The 22,590-nt window shown below is 36.9% G+C and overlaps 1 protein-coding gene across 2 annotated transcripts in view; it reads right to left on the minus strand.

Annotated features, from left to right (window-relative positions):
* The window catches only part of LOC150106251 (mitochondrial 10-formyltetrahydrofolate dehydrogenase), a 654,974-nt gene that overhangs the window by 456,046 nt on the left and 176,338 nt on the right, over window positions 1–22,590 (minus strand). The window lies entirely within an intron of this gene.

A 22,590-nucleotide genomic window follows, 5' to 3' on the forward strand; every position in this document is an offset into this window, starting at 1 on the left:
GTAATCTTTTCCAAATGGAACAATCATAAACTTATTTACGTCAAAAGTGAGTACTACATCTCACTGTCACCAACTAAAGGCGGATTGTTTTTTTTTTTTTTTTTTTTAATGTTGAACCCATACATGAGAGGTTGGTTGATCAAACTATAGTTCATTACTACCATACATGGATAGTTGGTTGGGAAAGGAGGAACTTGTTTACATTTGATTTAAAAGACTGTACATTGTGTTCCTTGGGAAACACAACAGAACAAAGACTGTTCCACGATACAGCAGTTGCAGTGATGAAGGAAGAAGAAAATAAACTTTTTCTGTTTGTTTCAAGGAGCACTGTGAAGGGATGTTGAGCAGCAGCTGCACATCTTCTAACGAGCTTAGTACTAAGTGGGAGAATTATTGATGTTATTTCAGATGAGCATTTCCCATGGAAATATTTGTAGAATATACATATTGCAGAAACCAAACATCTGTTTGGTTTCTGCAATATGAAAAAGTGGGAGGAGCGAGTTGGTAAGAGACAGTCATTAATAAGTCTAACTGCTCGACTCTGTATTGAATCAAGTATTTTGAGGGAGCTTTTAGGGGCCACATCCCATATGTGAGAGCAGTATTCAATAGCTGGACAGATTTGCGATTTGCATAATATTAACAGCTGTTCAGGGGTCAAGTAACGTCTTGAGCAAAAGAGAACTCCTAGTTCTTTTGAAGCTGAGGATGCAATGGTTATGATGTGCTTATACCAGGAGAAGTTTGATGTCAGGGTAATTCCAAGAAGAGAATCTCAAATTTTCTGGAAATTTGGGTATCATCAAAAAGAATACTGGAAAAAAAATGGTTCTTTTTTTTTTTTTTTAATGAGAAATAGGACAGATCTGGTTTTATTAGCAATGAAATTGATGAGGTTACCTGAACCCCATTGGAGGACTGGAGATCAGAATTGAGGGAGGTGGTGATTAATGTTCTGTAGGCTGAGGCGAGTTGTGTAGAGTAAGATTTATCAAATGAAAGGGAGGAGTGCAATGTGCTGTCATTTCCAAAACTGTGTATTGGGTTCAAGATCAACTGAAGTAGGTTATTGGTATATAGCAGGAAGAGGGTTGGTGAGAGGACAGAACCTTGTGAATCCTGGCATTAGTTGAATGGTGAGAGGATAAGGAATCATCCACCATTACACACACAGTGTGTGTCCAGACAGAAAGTTGGCAATCTAACTACAGAAGTCCTGAAACAGACCAAATCATGGTAGCTTGCTTTGTAAGCCTTTGTGCCAGACCAGGTCAATAGCTCTGAAGAAATCAAGTACAACCAGTTGAGATTTGCCAAACTTCTCCATGGCATTTGTACAGAGATGGGCGACATATGTAAGTAGATCTCCTGTTGATCAGTAGTGATGAAATCCATACTAGTGGTCGTTTATTCGGTGGGTGCCTTCAATGTAGTGTAGGAGTTGGGAATTGATGATTTATTCCATTACTTTAGACAGGACTGAGGAAAGCGAGATAGGGCGATAGTTGGATGGCAATGACTTGTCACCCTTCTTGGGAATGGGCTGAATATAGACCAGTTTCCAGGTTGTGTGATAGATATCAGTGGAGTAAGAGAATATATAGAGGAGAAATGGGATAGCAGTCAGTTCTGGTGCACAAACTTTCAGGACAATTGAAGAAATGTCATCAGGACCAGGAGACTCTTTTGTGTCTAATTTGAACAGCATTTTTCTGATCTCTTCCTGGCAAAAGGATATGGCAAGCATTGTATCTTGGGCATCTGGTATGGGTGGAAGGAATTTATGATTGTCTGTTATGCATGCATTGGAAGCGAAGTGTAACGCCAGAAGATTGACTTGTTCTGTGGGTGATGATGCAATAAGGCCATCTGAGTATGATGGGGTGGGAATAGTGTTGAGCAGAAGTTATAGTCAATTGTTTGGTGAGAGACCAAAAGACTCGACTACTGTTTGAACAGGATGCTAGTTTCCTGCGTTTTTGCTCTTTCAAACTCTGTTTTGGAAGCATTGATTGTTTTTTTGCATCTATTTCACGCTTTTCATTTGTACAGCCTGGGCACATCTTTTGGAGAACCAGGGTTTAGGTCGGGAATGGCAGTTCAGAATAGTGTGGGGAATGTGCTTTTCATGCCAGTGAGAATTACTCTGGTGATAAGTTCGGTGCATATGTTTGGGTTGAATAGCCAGAAGCAACTGTCCAACCATGGGAATGTGACATAGAAGCTGCGGAAGCAGTCCCACTTGGCACTGTTATAATGCCAAACTACTCTCGTAGTTTGGAAATATTGGGAGTGGCTGTGTAAGCATTGTTGAATGGGGGAGGAGATGAGCACTAGATTGTAGTCAGAATACCTAGGGGGTACACTACTTTCACTGTGTGTATTTGGAAGGGTCACTGGTGAGGAAGAGATCTAGGGCATTTGGGGGAGTATTTCGGGTTATCTGGTATTCTGGTTGGCATCTGAACATTTGCCATCACTAAGGTCATTAGTGATGGCAAATGTTTCAGCATCTCTGTCCGCAAGATCTGTACAACTGAAGAAAAGCCAGCTGGTGTTGTGGACATTAAAATCTCCTAGGAGGATGATATTGCCATTGGGAAAGTGGGACTGGAGAAAATCAATTTTTAAGAAGAGGAAATTAAAATGCTCATAGTGGTTTGTTGCATTAGAGGAGTGATAGAGGCAGCAAATGAATTTGACTGAGTGGGGAAGAGATATTTTCAACCAAAAAAGGTCAAAGTTGGGCGATTCTAGGTTGGGTGCTTCTGGCAAGGTATGTCACAGAGGATGTATGCGCAGGTCGAAACACTTCTTTCAACCCAAGGCCACCCTTGGGTCGAAAGAAGTTAAATAGATGAAGGTTGAGATAAATAGTGCTTGGAGGAGGTGAGATTTGAGTTTCTGCTAGAAAGAGCAGGTGGGGTTTGGTAGACTTAGTAGTGGACACTATTAAGGTTGAAGTTTAGGCTATGGATGTTGGTGAAGTGGATATGCAAGTTTCTGTGAGACATATATTTGATTGCAAGGATCTTGCACATTTCCTATGCGGTGCCTGCATACTAGTTTCCATTGTTGCTACAAGTGGCATCGCTTGATTTTTGCACCAATTTAACTTGCTTCTAGTTGATAATCCAACTGGTGTCTCCATTTTGACATTTTTCTTCAAGTTCTCTTTGAAGATGGCAACCTTGTTTTCCTCCCCTGTGCAAATTTAGGTCTGGTCTATGCACCTTTGGGAGCAAGTGTCTTTGAATTTGTTGTTAAATGCTGTTATTAATTTAGATGTGCTTGTTGGAGCATCAGAAGTACAAGGCGTGGAAAGTTCATTCCATCCTTTCTTTTATTTATGCGCCTGAAATGATGCTGCCTGACGATATTTTTAGAATCGATGTTGCATTCTTCTGCTAATTTGTTGATGTCTTCTTTTAATGATTTTCCATTTTCCATCGGAAAGTTCAAAATAATGCCATTGAATTTTTTGTTTTTGTCCTTGATCAAGTTGTATACTCCGTTTCTTATACTCCGTTGATGCAATTAGATTGCAGAGTTAATTTGCATGCAAAGGGGAACTTGCGTTGTGTCGTTGGTCATCGATTTGTTCGAGCTTGGCTTCCACTGCTCTTCTTTTAGAGGAAAAAAAGTTTCATTCATAGCAGTGATGTGTTTTCTTGATTTTCGACTTGCTGTTTTACAGAAGGGAGGCATAGTGAACAGAAAAAGGGCTAGCTGAGGTTGATAAATAGCTTGTGTGCTGATTCATCTATTTTGGTGCAGGAAGCATGCCTCCACTGGCACCAGAACACGCAGAATATACTTTTTTTTTTTTTAATCTGTGACACCAGTTTTACAGCTACAGCACATTGTAGGTTTATTGGTGGCGATCGACAGAGATGTGCTGGCGAGACACGGAGTGCTCATTCATCATTAGCTTTTGTTGCTGCCATCTTTGCTTCATACGGTGGGCATAGCAGGCGCTGATTACACGTCTGATTTAGAACTGGAAAGATAACTCATTTAATGCACTATAAGCATTTACAGATTGTGCAGAAGTAATCCACTCCTTAATACCCACTGTTAAGATTTCCATTTAATGATTAATTTCAATGAAAAACACTCACAATAACGATAAAATTCTGAAGCACAAGTTTAGAGTAGCTTATTCACCGATGCCACCTGGTGGACTGCTATTAGTTACATCTTACAGATTAGTTACATCTTAACTAAAATTCTTAAAATTAAAGTTCTCTATTATGATTACTTGTTTCTCACCCATCATCTCTATTTGGTAATGTATTTCTTCATCAATAGCAATTGATCCACTAGGTCTGTAACAACACCCCACCATGGATTTGATCTTGTTAGACTCTACCTCAACACCAGATGGCTCCAAACTCAATGCTCCATGAAAAATTGTTACTGGTATTACAGTTGTAGGACCGAACTCTAAGTGGATTCAGTTCATCTAATATCATTAGGTGACCTGAATCCAGTTAGAAGGATAGAGCAGAGAAGAGCACACCCTCTCCTCTCTATCCTTCCTAAAAATACTGTACTACACTCAATACCAGTTAGTATGTCTGATTCTGATAACCAGATCTCCATATCAGTCAGAAATACTACCTGTATGTAAGAGTCATGCATACCGGTTAGTATGTCTCACTTTGATAGCCAGATCTCCCTAATGCCTACCATCTGAGGTCCCAATGTATTCAACCAAGGCAACAAACTCGACCTCATTGTTTCTTATACTCCTAGCATTCATGTACAGATATAATAAGTTACCTGCATGCTTTGTTTATATACTCTTCTCTGTAGTCTGTGCAGTACATTTGGACAACTTGCAGATCTCCTGTTTTTGTCTATTGCATTACTTATGCATGCTTGATAAGTCTGAACTGGACAAACACAAAATCGTTCTTTTCTCATAATCATTTCCATGATAATGTCCATTTCCATCATTAACATGGCTACATAATAGTGTCACAATGCCATGCATATTCTAACCACTTCTTCCATCATAATTTAGTTTCCCTGACTCTTGATGTTAGGTCTCATGACAAATGATAATTTCTCAAGCTTCCTGATACCAAATTCGTTGAAGTGTAGGCCATCCCTTTTATATAAATCCATTCTTTTCCTCAAACTCACTCCACACTTTTTTGAGGCAGATCCTTCAGCTCTTGATTGGCTATCTGAACTAGACTTAAAATTTAGATTTTTTTTTTACCTGATATTTGTATATGTGAATTACTTGTCTCATTTTTATTGTCTGCACAAATATGTATTTATATATTCTAATGTCATGCGTCTTTATTATGCCATACGCTAAATAAATAAATAAATCTACTGGCATGACCTCTAGTGAAAAAAAAAATAAAAATATAGATAAAATTACAAATTAATGAATTATTTAGAAACTAGAAACTACATCAAAGCTAAATTCTATTTAAGATAACATAAGAGAAACATTCTTTCTTATAGTTTTCTTACAGTAACAATGATATCCTATTCTTAACATTACAATTATTATATTAGATTCAGGATTCTGGATTATCTACAGTCCTGTTTATAGTTAACTCTTAGGGAGAAAGGTTCTAAGGGGAAAAATATGTGCCTTCTATATGCTTGAGATTTTATGTATACTCCAGATGATGATCTTAATATGAAGGTCGAAACATCAGGAAATTAAAATAATTATTTATAACATGGTTGTAAAGTCCATAATTTCTAAAATGAATGCCACCATATAACACTAAAAGAAAATTCTGAGAATTCATGGAGATTCAACCTAAAAGCAGTGCAATCAATACAATAAGTTGAAGATTCATGTTTCTGGTTTCATCAATCAAGTGGCTTTTTTAAAACATTGTAGGGACAGCAATATCATTTTCGAATTGCATCAAACTAAAGAGAAAATTTACCTGAACAAAGGAGCAATGAATATACCACTGTATGGAGAAAGCATTACTCAGAAAACAGATCCAGGCTACTAGAAAAAACGTGGACTTTACTCAAAACCAGGTACAAAATTTAAAATCTGAACTTTCAAGTTACTTGAACAACAAAGATATTTGGGTTATCTCGCGCAGATTATGGATAACACGATGAACCATATTCTTCAAACAAAGAAAGAAAATCTCATATCCAAATTTCACAGACTAAAAGATCGACGAAAATAACGGTCATATTTGAATTTCTCCACAGTGAATGTTAACAACCAATCACAAGCCAGTGATAACAACCAACCAGGAGCAAGAAACAACAGGAGCCACCAATTGCCTTCAGGTAACAGTAACATAGTCAACCTATCCAACCACACCTTAAAGATGAACTCTCACCTACTCAGCAAAGGTTTAAACTTTGCCATAGCACCCAGATCAATTAACAAACTGGATTTTATTTATAATATTCAAAGAGGCTTAAGATTCATCCCAACTACCATAGCAGATAAAATATGTTTAGAAACCGCCAACATTTTAAATGTAAATTATAAGAAAACAATAACAAGTAACTTAATGAAACACGAATTAACAGCGGTGAAATCACTAAATTCAAATCCAGACATCATAATAACTAGTGCTGATAAAGGCAGTGCCACCATTATTCTAAATCGAACAACATATTTAGAAAAAATGAATCTCCTAGTCTCGGACAACAGTACATATCAACTTGTTAACTATGACCCAACCAATACAATAAAAAAGAAAACAGAGAAGCTAGTTAAATCAGTTACTACATGGCCCGAAGATACAGTCAAAAAATTACTTCTGCACTACACTAGTTCTCTGAGAATTTACTTCTGGCAGTCTACCAAAGATACACAAACAAAACACACCACTCTAGTCGGCAGTCAAAGGTATAGACAGTCCGAATTATCACCTAGCCAAGAAATTAGCATCAACACTCAAGGAGTTGGTAGGTCATTCCCCCTCCTATATCAAAAACACACAACACTTTATAAACATAATCAAAGACATTAAATTAGAAAAAGATGATTCTTAGTCAGTTTTGACCTATCTGCCCTCTTTACGAATGTCCCAATCAACGACACTATCCTTCTTTTACAGGATAAATTCCCTCCAGATATCATGCTGCTCTTTAGCATGTATTACGTTCTGGTTATTTTGTGTGGCAAAACACTTTCTACCTACAAAAAGAAGGCATAGCCATGGGCTCGCCATTATCCTCCCCATTGCTAACTTTTATATGGAAGATTTTGAGCAACGTGCTCTAGATTCTTCTCCTTTAAAACCCAAAGTTTGGCTTAGATATGTTGACGATGTTTTCGCTATCTGGCCACATGGCTGCCAGACATTAGACACTTTCTTCAGCCACCTAAACAACCAACACATACAGTTCACAATTGAGATTGAAAAGCAGAACACATTTCCGTTTCTAGATACACTTGTCACACGTCTTCTTTCTAGCAGTCTTTCCTTCACTGTTTACTAGAAACCGACACATACTGGCCAATATATACAAATAAACTCCTACCACCACCCAACACAAAAACCAGGTGTCATTAATACTCTAAAAAACAGGGCTTTGAAGATTTGATCCAATAAACAAGTGCTTAACAGCAAATTTAAAGTTATCAGCAATACTTTCTTAAAAAATGGTTACAGCCAAAACACTATCAACAAAATTCTCTACAAGACCTCACTAAAAAACAAAGATAAACTAGATTACAATAAAACCATTCCATACATTAAAGGGACATCGGATAAAATAAACAGAATACTACAGAAATACAACCTTAAAGTCACCTTCAAACCTCCTGCAAAATTACTCAACTCATCTAAAGACCCATTCCCTTCGCTGACCCACCCTGGAGTATACTGTATTTATTGCACCTGTAATCTATCGTATATATAGGGGAAACAGGACGCACAATTCCTATCAGACAAAAGGAACATAAACAACACATTAAATAAATAACTATGGTGAAACTGGCCATTGAACACTTTACATACAATTGACTGGAAAAGCACCAGTTGTTTACATCACGCCAAAACATGGTACGAACATAAATTTAAGGAAACCTGTGATATTCTTATTAACCACCCTAATCTTAACAATAATGATGGTCTAAAAATCTCAAGCATATGGAAGGCACACATATTCTACCCACATAACCTTTCTCCCTAAGAGTTAACTATAAACAGGACTGTAGATAATCCAGAATATCTAATATAACAATTGTCATGTTAAATTAGGGCATCATTGTTACTGTAAGAAAACTATCTATATGAAAGAATGTTTCTCTGATGTTATCTTAATCAGAATATAGCTTTGATGTAGTTCCTAATTAATTAATTAATTTTATTTGATTTTTTATTTTTTTCTATATATATATATATATATATAGAAAAAATATTTTCTTATTTTTTATATTATCACTAGAGATCATGCCAGTAGAATAACCGTTGATCAAATCATTGTCTCTTTAGGATACTATATGAAATGTAATTCAGCTGGTCCTTGTATATTTATGTATACTCCAGATGATGATCTTAATATAAAGGTCGAAAAAACAGGAAATCAAAATAGTTATTTATAACATGGTTTAAAGTCCATAATTTCTAAAATGAATGCTGATCACCATGTAACACTAAAAGAAAGGATTCGCTTTCTTACTTTTGCTTCTTCCAACAATTCTTTCGTGTCCTCTCTCTCATACTGAACTTACTGCCAGTTAAGTCATTTGTACTTACTAGAAATACAATCTCCTTTGATTTGCTTTTCTCTTTTTCAACTGCATGAGCTATATTTTTAATTTTTGCTCTGAGAAAAACTTAGTTATAACAAGCTCATCAATAGTATATTTATGATAGAGTCGCTATAACAAATAACATTTTTTTTTTTTGCAATCAACTTGACTTATCTGATCTGATTTATGCACTCTAACTTACCTGACTCCGTGCTTTGTTATTTTTCATTTTGCTGTTTTTTCAACTTTCTTATTCGCCTTGTGTTCCTTTAAACGATGCTCAACCTGTAATTCCAGCAATATCTGTCTAATAATATGCTTTAACGTTGCGATTTCAGAGATGAAATTATCTTCAATATTCTCTTGAATACTGTCTTTAGTATAGTAAGCCTACTTGTTCTCGACTGACGTTCTTGTTAGCGTTCTGTTTCTTATGTGTTTTTGATGCCATTTTTCAGGTGTATTTAATATTGCACTATCAGAATAAAATATGTTATAAAAACACTAAATACTTTAAAAACAAGAATATCTACACTAATATACTATAAAACACTACTTTTCTAAGGAAAAAAACACAATAAAACAGGAAAAAATCCTCAATTTTACCAGAACAGTAAATACAATGACCACTCACAGATAAACAAATATTCTGTGTTAAGGTTAGATGGTGCATACAGTTTATGTTGCAGGTTTATTATCACCATCATCAGACCTCCAGAGAGTCAAGGACACATGGAGGGATGTCAAACATCACACATTCCAGTGGCCATACCTTCTCTTAAACTCATTCACACTAGCTGCACTCACTACTTCAATAGGAAAACTGTCCCACTCACTCATTGTTTTGCAAGAGAAAAATCTAGCTCTCACCCTCTTCTTAACCACACACATGAACCAAACTTCCACAGATACTCTCACGTCCTCACCCCTTCTTCCATACAATGAAAAATGTCATCATCCAATATTACATAAGCCTTCTAAGAAGTTTATCGACTCCTATCATATCACCCTTTTCTCCTGTTCACCAGTGCACACACTCTGCATCCTCATGATGTACATTCCATAATCCCAATACCATCTTTTTAACTCTTATATGCAGCCTCTTCTACAGCTTCATTATCCTTCAGACATTTTCTTCTTATAGCTCTACAGCTATAAGAAGAAATTTTTCTCAGTAATACAAGTATTCTTTAGTGGCACTGCTTTTGAAATTTAGTTTTTTATATTGTGTTATTTTTGGGTTACCAAGAAGGCGAGGTCAGAGTTGAACGCATCTGCGGTGGAAGAGAAGATTAGTTTTCATTATTTAGTATAGTTAAATATAGTTTATACTTATAATATCAAGTAAGTAAATTAGCTTACAGTAGAGCATATAACATAGTATTTAGCGTTTAGTTGTAGTAGTTCCTCGGCACAATTTGAATGATGGCAGCAGCCGTGGCTCCAATTACAAATGGCATGTCACTAAGTCCTTCCCCATTCAAGAACTCTATTTTGCGTAACATAATAAAGGATTTTGTGGCATGCAGGACTTGTGGCATGTATGTGTCCAAGCAGATGGATATGTAGTGGGTGAGAGAAGGGGTGTGCATATATGCGTAATATGTAGGCAATGAGAGGAATTCAGTGAGTTAGATGTTACGATATCTGACCTCTTTGTGTCAGGAGCAGGAGATTTTCGAGACAGGAGTAGTGTGATAGGTGAGAATAACGAGTGAAATATAAATGAAAAAATAAAAGTGGGGAGTGTTTGAACGATTGTGAAGTTTTCAGAGATGGTCATGATTGGGAGAATGAATGGTGAGTAAGAGTGGCTAACTTGCAGAGAGATAGATGAGCTGTAAGAGATCGAGGAATGTCTCGGGAATGAGATGAGAAGTATGAAAGATGAGATTAGGCGAACGGAAGAGATGAATGCAAGGCAAATCAGAGTAGGAGTGAGAGAAAGATATGGGAATGATAGGAGAGAATAGAAACAGTAGAGGAGAGGGAATGAGAAGAGGTATGGGAATGATAAAAGAGGAGAGAATAGGAGCAGCAGAAGAGAGGGACGTATGGGAATGATAGAAGAGGAGAGAATAGAAACAGTAGAAGAGAGGGAATGAGAAAGAGTTATGAGAATGAGAGAGAGGACAGCAGGTAAGTAGGGGAACAGAGACACAGAATGAAAGAGTCAGAGGAGTGAGAGTGAGGGATGAAGGTGAGCAATCAAGGAACAGAGTGGTAAGAGCTGTGATGTATGGAGACTCGATGATCCATGGTGTGCAAGACAGGATGCCAGAGGAGTGTATTCCTGGAGGAACAATAAAAAGTGTAGCTATGGCAATTAAGCAAGGTGAAAGGATGGATGAGATGATTGTGATGGTGGACATAAATGACTTGAGAGGCAATGTAAATCGGGTGGCAAGAGATCTGAGATTCTTGCTTGAGGTTGTACAAAAGAAAATGCAGAGAGGAAAGACTATGTGTGTGTGTTGCCCAGGTATGATAGTGGTGAGCTGAGCAGAAGAACAGTAATAATGAATAGCATAATAGCCAGAATGTAGAGTGTGTCAGAAGAGAGGATTGGAATATGTGGATGCTTGGAGGGCATTTGAAGACAGAAAGGAATTGTATCAGTGAGACCACTTGCATTTGAATGAGAAAGGACGTAGACATCTGGAGAGATTGCTGTTTTCTGAACAAGTCAGTGTGTCAATGCAGGGAAACTAGAATTTCAAGGGTGGATGGTAGCAGCGGTGGCCTCTGGTGGGAATGGGGACAACATCAGGTAACACTGAGTACAGTGGGGTTTGGAGGGGATGATGATAATTATAGAAGCAGTGACATTTTTATGCATTATACTAATGCCAGGAGTATCTGGAATAAAGGAGATGAATGGGTGCCGATAGCATCAGCCTGGCCAAAGATTATTGGGATCTGTGAGACATGGTTGATGGAGAATGATATAATAACAGGAATAGAAGTACCAGGGTACAGCATTTTTCAGCAGGATAGGAAGGGAAAACGGGTGGTGGTGTACTGCTTATGATAAGTGATGACTCATGTCCTCTAAGAGTTGAGGCTTTGGAAGGCAGTGACACTAATAGTTTTGAAAGCATGTGGTGTGAGGTAGAGGTAAGCAAGACAGGATACTTAGTGGGGTGTTGCTTAGAGTTCATATATTTTTGAAAAAAAAAATACAGGACACTTTTGTTTTGAATAAACCAACAAAGTTTTTTGCTTTTCTTACTTACAAACATCAGCAAAGGGAAAAGAATTTAATTAATTATAGCAATCTTAAAACTGAACTTTAAACAACACTAAATCATTGATCTTTGCCTGGGATATACTTCTCAGATGACTGTATTTTCTCAAGTAAAGAATGATTATGTTTTACCAAGTTATGAAATTCCACACAGTCCTTATTGAAAAACACTTTAACAATGAGCATAGCTTTCACAGTTTCTACAGATAACCTATTCTTTTCGTTTGTCCATAAGGAGTTCATCTGGGAAAACAGTCTTTCAATACTACCATTTGTGCCAGGAATGCAGCAAAAGAACTCAACAATCTTCTTCAAATTTATTAATTCATTTACTCCAACACTGTTGAATAATTCATACAAAATTTCTCCTGTAGATTTTGCTTTAATTTCTTCTTTCTTCTCTGTAATTGACTTTTTCAAGATCATCACCTCATCAAACAGTTCAGTTTCATTGATTTTTGTGTTTGGGCAGACCTCTTCAATAGTTGTTACACTTTTCTGCACACTTTTCCAACTGAGACTGGCTTCTGGATTCTTCAATAAAATCCAAGACAAACTTTCAAAAGCAAGAGTGTCAGAAGACCATTCTTGGATGTATTCTATACAGGTGTTATAAAATTCATTTTTATAATTACCATAATTCTTCTCAGTGATGAGTCCATCTTCAATTAATGCCTTCAGTAAGAACTGTTCTTTCCTTGTTGCAAAATCATTATCTCGTCTCTGCTGAAATTTCTATAAGAGGCTTTCAATAATGGATTTTGCTTCAGCAAGAGTGACTTTCTCACCTTCAATTGCACAAATTGTTGCATGAAACATTTCAGATCGGCATTCTAGAAATGTGGCTATTAGCTCTGAAACTGGATTACTAAAGAAATTTTTTAGAAGCAATGGTGGCTTATCAAGTGAAAGAACATATGATTTGAGAACTTCGTACATCTCATTCATCCTTTTGAGAGCAGAGTACAGAGACAACCATCGCGTTTTTGAGTGCCCTAACACTGTCTTGTACTCAGTATTTAAAAAGTCACAAAAATCTTTGAGTACTTTATATCTAAACTCTAACAGTATAGATATAAAAATGCTGATATAATTTTTCAATGACAGCTTGAACGTCCATGGGCAATGTATCAGCTGCACATTGTATAGCATTATTTATGATATGGGATGAACAACCAACTCCTATCAATGTACGATTTGATTTATGAAAAACATTGTTCTTTCCTCTTCTAAAACTTCCACCGAAATTTCTATTAGTATTATCTGCTGACAAGGCAACAACTTTCTTTTCAATATTCCACTTTGTCACTAGTTGTCATACATATTCTGTAAGTTGATCTGCAGTTTCACATGGTAAATCTAAAAACTCTAGAACCATAGTTTTGATGGCCTCATCTGGTATGAAGTATCGAACCAGAACTGGAACTATTTTCAAAGCAACGTAGTTAGAACATTGACACATAATTACGCATAATTAGCTTTCTCAAGTTTGTTTCTGAAAACAGCCATTGCATAAGGTGCTAATACACTCACAATTATAGCTTGAGTCTTCTTTTGACTGCAAGTGAACTTTTTGTCATATAGTTCCCGGATTATTTTTGACGTGCAGTTCATCGAACAGAAACTCTGGTTGTGCATGCATAGATGATATGCAAATATAGCTTCATCAGCTACAAGATTTCTTTCCATTTCACCCATTGTTTTTTTAGAAAAATAATCTGACACTTTACTACTTACATTTGCATTTTCTGCTAATTTGTGTCTCTTCGTAGCGATGTGCTGAGTGATGTCTAACCAACCATTGTGTTGTATGCTGAATATTGCAACATTGTGTACATTTCACTTTCTCGTCGAGTTTGCCATCACAATTACATGGTATAATAAAAGGGTATTCATTCCTTAGCCATCTCTTCGGCATTTTAAAGGCATATAAAATAATAAAACTAATTACGTTTCATAACAGATCTGTGTCATATCAAACAAGCCATGCTTAGTTATTACAACGTCCGTTAGTTGCACTATTGTCGCAACATGTCAGCATTGTCAATTGATAAGACAATTTTATGATCAATAACTAATATCAATTTCTTGGCAATTACATGTTTTATGTTTAAGAATGGGAATGTTAAACACAAATCCACAAATTATGGCACAATTCTGCATCCCGAAGAGTTTTATCGGGACGCCAGGACACAAACTCGTAATAAGGGACAATCCTGTAAAATATGGAACGTATATGAACCCTAGTGTTGCTACAAGCCAAGCAGCACAGAGGGTGGAGAGCAAGAGATGTTTAGGCAGTTGAGCTTGGCAAGTGCAAGAAGAATGATTGTTATGGGAGATTTTAACTACAGCAGTATAAGCTAGGATGACAAAAATGCATGCAGTAATAAGGGGATGGAATTTCTGGAATTCTTGAAGGACAAATGTCGTAGGCAGCAACAGGGAACAAGAGGTTCAAGAGTTTTGGATTTGATCATAGCATCAGAAGAGTTGATAACAACTGAGATGACATCTCTACCCCCAGTTTGAGAGAGTGACCACATGGTTTTGACTTGGAAGATGAATAGACATGCAGGAGTATCAAAGAAAAGGGAACGTATGTAGAATTATAAGGCGGGTGATTATAATAGTCTTAGATATCAACTTGGAACAGTTCCATGGAGGGAGGAATTGGAAGGGCAAGATATCATTAGTGCTTGGGAAATTGTGAAGGAATATTTGTTAGCAGCAAAAGTAAGCTGTATTCCACAAGTGAAGAGAACACAATTTGGTGTCAAGTGGATGACAAACAATATCAAACTGGAACTGCAGGTGAAAAACAGATTATGGAAGAGATATAAGGAGAAGGGGTGGAGAGCAGATGCATGAAGAATACAAGACTCAGGCCAGGAGAGTGAATAGTATGGTGAGGATATCAAAACAAGAATAGGAGAAGAGATTGGCATTAAGATCCAGAGAAACTCCTAGGGAATTTTTTAGCTATGTGGCCAGTAGGAGGAGAAATGATTGTTAAAGAATGACATTGTGGGATAAAAATGGGAATAGAGTGACCGATACAGAGGACATAGTGGAGTTGTTCAATGAACATTTCATTTCATCCTGGAGAAATAGATTTTAATACTAGAGGGGAGAGTGTGTTCCAAATATGGAGTGCTCTGGATGTCAGTAAAGCAGCAGGACTGGATGGTATTTCACAATGGGTTTTGAGAGAATGTGCTAAAGAACTGACAACTTCATTGACTTGCTTTTCAATGAAAGTCTGGCTACAGGAAAGGTACCCAGGGAATGGAAGGAAGGTAAGATAGTTGCCATTGCATAAGGGCATAGTAGACTGGGAGTGTCTAATTATAGGCCAGTTTGTGTTTCATCAATAGTTGTTAAGGTCTTGGCGAAATTAGTGAGGGACCACATACAGTGTTCGGCAGATGAAAATATAATAACGTGACAAGAGCGGCTGATGAGGAAAAGGCATATTCATTTTTTTTTGGATTTTGCAAAGGCATTTGACAGGGTGCCACATGATAATCTGATACTTAAGTTGCAGCACATGGGTTTAGATGTCGGGTTAGTCAACTGGATTCAGGATTGGCTGTCTGATAGGTATCAGAGAGTTCTGTATGGTGAGGCAATATCAAGAAGGCAGAAGGTTACAAGTGGGGTTCCACAGGGCTTAGTACTGGGACCTGTATTGTTTAACCTTTATATCAATGACACTGTGAATGGATTACAAGAGGATATTCAGTTGTTTGCAGATGATGTGAAGTTGGGAAGGGTTATTAGTAATAGTGCAGATATGGCAGCCCTGCAAGAGGATTTGAATAAACTAGACATATGGGCAAATGAATGGAGGCATCGGTTTTATACAGCAAAATGTAAAGTCTAGAAGTTTGAGATCCATTGATGGTAGGCTGCATACTCGATTAAAGGAACTGTACTGAAGGAAGTAGGGAAGACGAGAGATCTATGGGTGATGATTGATAGAAAACTGAAATTCAGGAAGCATATAGCAAAGGTGGTGAAGGTAACCCAGAGGATTGCTGCAATACTGAGAAGGATGCTGTCCTGCAGAGATAAATGTGTTATCATTCCATTGTATAAGACCCTGATCAGACCACACCTAGACTACTATTCTCAAATTTGGTCCCTGGGATTTGAAGGGGATAAAGTAACTGTGGAAAGGGTACAGAGGTGGATAACAAAGATGGTTTCAAGATGTACAAGGTTAGTTATGAGGATTGGCTGAGGAAATGTGGAGTGCAGAGTCTGGTGGATAGAAGAAGGAGAGGTGATATGATTGAGACTTTTAAACTGTTGAGAGGCAGGTACAGGGTTGACACTGGGTAGTTCTTTCACTTGGTGGAACAGCGGAAAGGAGTGATGATGACAAGGGGCCATCCCTGGAAGTTATGAAAGGAAGCTGTGAGCAAGAGGGTGAGGAGTGGTTTCTTTGTGTGGAGGGTGGTTGAACTGTGGAATGCATTGCCTGATAGAGTGGTGAGAGCAAGAACTGTCAATGAATACATGCAGTGGTATGATAGACTTTGTGTTTCCTAGGAAGGACCTCCCACAATGAGTCTCTTGACTCCATGGAGGTCTGAATATTCGATTCTGCACTTTATACATTATAATTATAAATATTTTAACTGTTCCACTTTTTCAATTCCAAGGGTCCCAATTTTCACACTTTTATCAATTAATAGATTCTGCCTGGTATAAATCACTCTTTTGGTTTATTTGTTGATTAATTTTTAGTCCTATCTCTTGTGCTGATTTTCTAGTTTCAAATATGTTTCTTCTGCTTTCCATTTGGTTCTTCACATGACGTTTATGTCATTTGCATATGCTATAACCTGCACTGATTTGTTTATTAGAGTGTCTTTAGTCATTGATTGGATAGCATATTCCAAAGCTAAGTTAAAAAGTATTGGAGATAGGCCATTACCTTGTTTTAATCCTTGAGTTATTGGAAAGAGATTTATTAAATTATTTTGTATTTTAACCCTGTGCTTCCAAATTTTCTACTGTTAACCTTGTCTTACTATCTGGTATTCCAAATTGCATCACAATTTCATACTTTTCCTCTGTTAATACAGTCATATGCTTGTTAGTAATCAACAAAACAACTGATGAACATTCACATCAAATTCCCAAAACTTCTCTAATTAATGTTTAACTATACGTATCTGATCAATTGTGGCTTTTCCTTTCCTAAAACCTCCTTGGTAAATACTAATTCTCTCCTCCCAAACTGGGTTTAATCTGTTCTTCAAAATAGAGGTAAATAATTTGTATGCTGTACCTAACAAATAAATACCTTTGTAATTCCAAACTGTTTTATCATTCTTATGTACTGGACAGATCACGCTGTCTCCATTGTTTGGCATTTTCTCCTTCTTTATTATGGCTAAAATCAATTCATATATTTTGTTTTCTAGTTCCTTTCTTCCCGCTTTCAGTAACTCTGCAGGAATTTTGTCTGTTCCAGGTGATTTATTGTTCTCAAGTATATGTATATAATGATAGTCAGAAGAGTAAGCATCAGAATATGAGTGTGGAGAATGTGATTATGAATAGAGAAATTATTAAAAAAGGAAAACCAGGTATAATTACAGAAGCATGCCTGACTGACGAAGTGAAGTTTGCATGACTGTGGAAATGAAAGAAAGTCTGACTGATGAAACAATAACAGGAATGATTGTTGGAATGGAAGAATTGAAAAATGAAATGATTAACATGAAGAATGAGATGAGGCATGCACAGAATTAAATCAGGCGTATAGTGGATATGAATGGAATAGTGCTAAAAAATAAAATGAAAGACAGTGGAAAGCAAAATGTAGCAAATGACTTAAGAATAGCATTATATGAAGATTCTATCAAAAAAGGTGTGATTGATGAGAGGGTGTGCAAGGTCTGTTTTCCAGGAGGAAAAATGAACAGGAAGAATACAAGATTGAACATCAAGAGATTAATGAGGAGAGTGAAAGACAACAGCATGGTAGGAAGGGTAGCTAGTGTGTTACCCAGGTATGAGAATGATGAGATGCAGCAGAGAGCAAAGATCTTAAATAGAATGTTAGCAGAAACATGCGAAGAAAGAGGAATGCAGTTTGCGAATGTGTAGAAGGAGTGTGAGGATCAATTGGAACTGTATAAGAGCAATGGAATATATCTAAATGGCTTTGGAGGGAGTCATTTGGAAAGGTAGCTGCTGGAAGGAAGTGTAATGAGTGAAGCAAACAAAGTAACAGTAGAAGTTAGAGATGATGCGGATGAAGGGAAAGAGTGGAGAAGGTGAGACTAATGTGGTTGTGAATGTGAGAACAGGAATGCAAGTTGGACAGGAAAACAAGGTGGACCAAGGGAGTCATACAGACATGCACGGTGTAAGGAGAGCAGATTTTAAAAGTAGTAATGAATGCATATGTGTGGATTGTCAGTATACGAATGGAAGAGATTGGAATACATGGGTGGGGTGAGCCTGAGGGTATATAAAACAGAAAGTGAGCAGAAAGAAGCAAGTAAGGAAAAGCAACAGATCAAGACAGCATGACAAGGACTGGTTATAGACCCAGAAATTAACTGTTATGCTTATATAAGAATACCAGGAGTAACAGGAATAAGGGAGATGAAACTGTTGCATTGATTGAGCCTATGTATCTGAAAACAATTGAAATAAGTGAAAGATGGTTGGATTATAATGACATCTTGATGGGAATAAAAATGGAGAAACGTGTTTTACTTGATGATAGAAAAGGGGGAGGGGGTTTGCTTTGCTAATAGCAGGGGAATTATATCTGCACAAGGTTAAGATACAAGGGGAAAAAGTGGTAGTGGTTTTGAAAGGAAAGAGTGGAGAAAGTGAGACTAATGTGGTTGTGAATGGAGATGAGAATGTGAAAGCAGGAATGCAAGTTGGACAGGAAAACAAAAATTGTTTAAAATATTAACCAATTTAAATATACCAAACCAACTTTTACAATCCATTCAAGAAATATATATATAGGAAATAAAATACCAGTTAAATTAGAACACGTCTCAGAATGGAAAGATATATCAAGAGGAGTACGACAAAGATGTACCCTCTCACCTCTGCTTTGCGATATATATATATATATAAATAAAATTATAACAATCTGGAAACAATATAACCCATTTGGTATACAAATAACCCCACAAATGAAGATAGATACACTACTATTTGCAGATGATCAAACAGTATTAGCTATATCAGAAGATGATTTAATAAAAATGGAGAAACGTGTTACTTGACGATACTAAAGGGGGAAGGGGTTGCTTTGCTAATAGCAGGGGAATTATATCTGCACAAGGTTGAGATACTAGAGGGAAAAAAGTAGTGGTGATTTTAAAGGGAAAGAATGGAGAAGGTGAGACTATTGTGGTTGTGAATGGATCGTTAAAATCATTAAACGATATCTCAAAACAATATCTAAAGAAAAACAAAAAATAATGGCATTCAAAGGAGAAACCCAATAAGAAGTAAAATAGTGAATAGATAATAAAATATTAGAACAAGTAAATACTTTCAAATACTTGGGATGTGATTTCATACGAAGAAGAAAAAGACAGGCACTAAAATAACAAACTTTGTCAAAGTAAATGGCATAATAAAATAATATATTTAAACCAACCCTAGTACAAAAACACACTAGAATCAGACTATATAATGTCTTGCCAAAACCAACTCTACTATACGGAGGTCAAACATGGGTCATAAAAAGGAAAGATGAAAAATGAATTCAAACAGCAGAAATGAAATTCTTCAGAAAAACAACTGGATATACCAAGTGGGACCATAAAACAAATGAAGAAATTTTGCAATCCCTGAATATCAAACCAATTAATTACTACATAAGACAGCATAAACAAAAATGGATAGAATATTTAAATCGATTGGACAACAGCAGACTACCAAAAATATTATGCAGATATAAAATAAGTGGAAAAAGAAGAATCGGAAGACCAAGAAAGAAATGGTGTGGAACAGGCCACCTGGCTTAAAATCCATGTTAGGAAGAAGAGGTTTTGGAGCAGTATAGAGTGAAGTGGAGATTAATAGAATGAGATATTTGGTGGGATGTTGCTACTACAGGTCAGAGAATGTGTAAAGTGGAGACAAAGGAATGTATACAACCTGGATACTTCCTGGATATATAACCTTCCACTCACCAATTTCTTTCCATGCAGAGAACCTCTTCTCACTCCCCTGCTCACACCTTGCTTATACAGCTTCCTGAGAAAGTCTCTAGTTCTACTCTTTGAAAAATCTTCTCCACATTAATCTGATAACAACCTTTCACCAATTTATACGTGTCAGTCATATTCTTGTATTACAAGGCTCTGTAAGTTGCATTTCCTCAATCTCTGCCATTCCATAGACCTGACTTAATAAACCTTCTCTGAACCCTTCGTTCTCTAACACATCCTCATCTTCCTGAAAACCAGCAACTAAATGTGGGCACAGTAGTCCATATGTGGACTGACAGACACCTCATACAGATGGAGAGATATAGAATATATCCGAATAGACCACTCATAATCTATTCAGATCTTCCTGCAATGCCACAACATCTATCCTACTTCTCATAGCTCTTCCCAACTTGGCATCATCAGCAACTAGCTACACATCTCCAGTTAAGCCAGTCCTAATGTCATTAACATACAAATTAAAAAATAATGGTCCAAAAACAGATCTCTGTAACATAACACTCCACTAGTAACCTTCCTCTTTTATAATATCATACTTTCATATAATAAAATAAATTATAATAAATTTAGTTTAATCCTTTATCCAAGTGTGAGCAAACAAAGTTTGCGCCTGAAAGTATCTTCAGGACTGGGGGTAAGCTCCCACTGAAGAGACCTCAATAAAGGTCAAAACTAGTCTGGGTAGTGGCTCTGCCCTTAATGCATAACATTAGACATATCCGCAAGGAGATGTGTTTTGCATTATAGGAGATACTGAGATAGGAGTGATAGTAACTTGCTCCACCTTTGCAAGGAGTTTCCCTGGTGTTGCACCACCTTACCCCAGTCCTGAAGATACTTTCAGGTGCAAACTTTGTTTGCTCACACTTGGATAAAGGATTAAACTAAATTTATTATATTCTAACCAAGTGAAAAATAAACTTTCAACGTACTTTCATACACAACCTGTCTGACAGTCAATCACCTATATCAATCACTAGTCTATTATCTAATCCCATCTGTTTCAGTTTGGCTACTAGCTTGTCATATGGCAGTATTCGAGGGAAAAAATTAATAAATTTGTGACAATTTGTCGTAATATATAAGCAGATTGCTGCAACACCCCCCCCCCCAACAAACCACATGCTGACCATCATAAACGATACTGCTATTATCAACCCATTTCTGAATTCTAGTCTTCACCATCTTCTCTAGTACCTTAACAACAACCCCAGACATGGATTAGCTTATAATTTGTAGTTTTAGTTTTATTCTCCCCCACCCCTTTGTGAAGTGGAACAATTTTTCCTACCTTTGATTCCTTTGGGACTCATTCTGTTGCAAGACTTATGTTAAACAGGTGTGCCAAAGGTGCTATTAATTTCATAGAGCATTCTTCAAGATATGGTGATATATTGTCAAGTCCTATTGAGTTTACTTAATTTCTCATATACCTCTTGCACATTTACTATAAGTCCCTCCACCATACCCTGCACACCAGTTATTCCTGATGCTGCCTTTATGAGGATGAAATACAATAATAAACTGATTATTGAATATTTCAACTATATCCTCTGCATTGGCTACCAATCTGCCACGGTCATTCAATTAGCATAACCCTCCCATAGGCATTTTTCTGTCTTCTTGCCATATATTGAAAGAATTCACCAGGATTTTACTTGGCTTGATTGGCTAATTTCTTCTCATACTCCAACTTGGTTTACCATACAATACTTGTAAAAAAAATAAATAAATACAGCATTGCTATTTACTTTATACTAAAATACTTATAAATTTTCTAGCTGCATTTTATATATAACTGATCTCATTCTTATGCACTTTTGCTTTTTTTTTACGAACTGAATCACATTCCTGACCTGCTCTTTGTATTCTTTATACAACTGATCATTACCAACATTCATCTTGTGTTTCCCCCACAGTTCCTTCTTCCAAATTTCATACTTAATCTCATCGTTCATCCATCGTCTGCTTTAGACAGGACTGAGGAAAGTGAGATAGGGCGATAGTTGGATGGCAATGACTTGTAACCCTTTTTGGGAATGGGTTGAATACAGGACAGTTTCCAGGTTGTGGGATAGATACCAGTGGAGTAAGAGAATATATAGAGGAGAAATGGGATAGTAGTCAGTTCTGGTGCACAAACTTTCAGGACAATTGAAGAAATGTCATCAGGGCCAGGAGACTTTTTTTGTGTCTAATTTGAACAACATTTTTCTGACCTCTTCCTGGTAAAAGGATATAGCGGACATTGCATCTTGGGCATCTGGTATGGTTGGAAGAAATTTACAAATGTCTGTTAAGCATGCATTGGAAGCAAAGTGTGATGCCAGAAGATTGACTTATTCTGTGGGTGATGATGCAATAAGGCCATCTGGGTATGATGGGGTGGGAAT

This window comes from Typopeltis vanoorti, chromosome 5, assembly GCF_054136105.1.
Source record: "Typopeltis vanoorti isolate ZY-2024b chromosome 5, IOZ_Tvanoo_1.0, whole genome shotgun sequence".
NCBI lineage: Eukaryota > Metazoa > Arthropoda > Arachnida > Uropygi > Thelyphonidae > Typopeltis > Typopeltis vanoorti.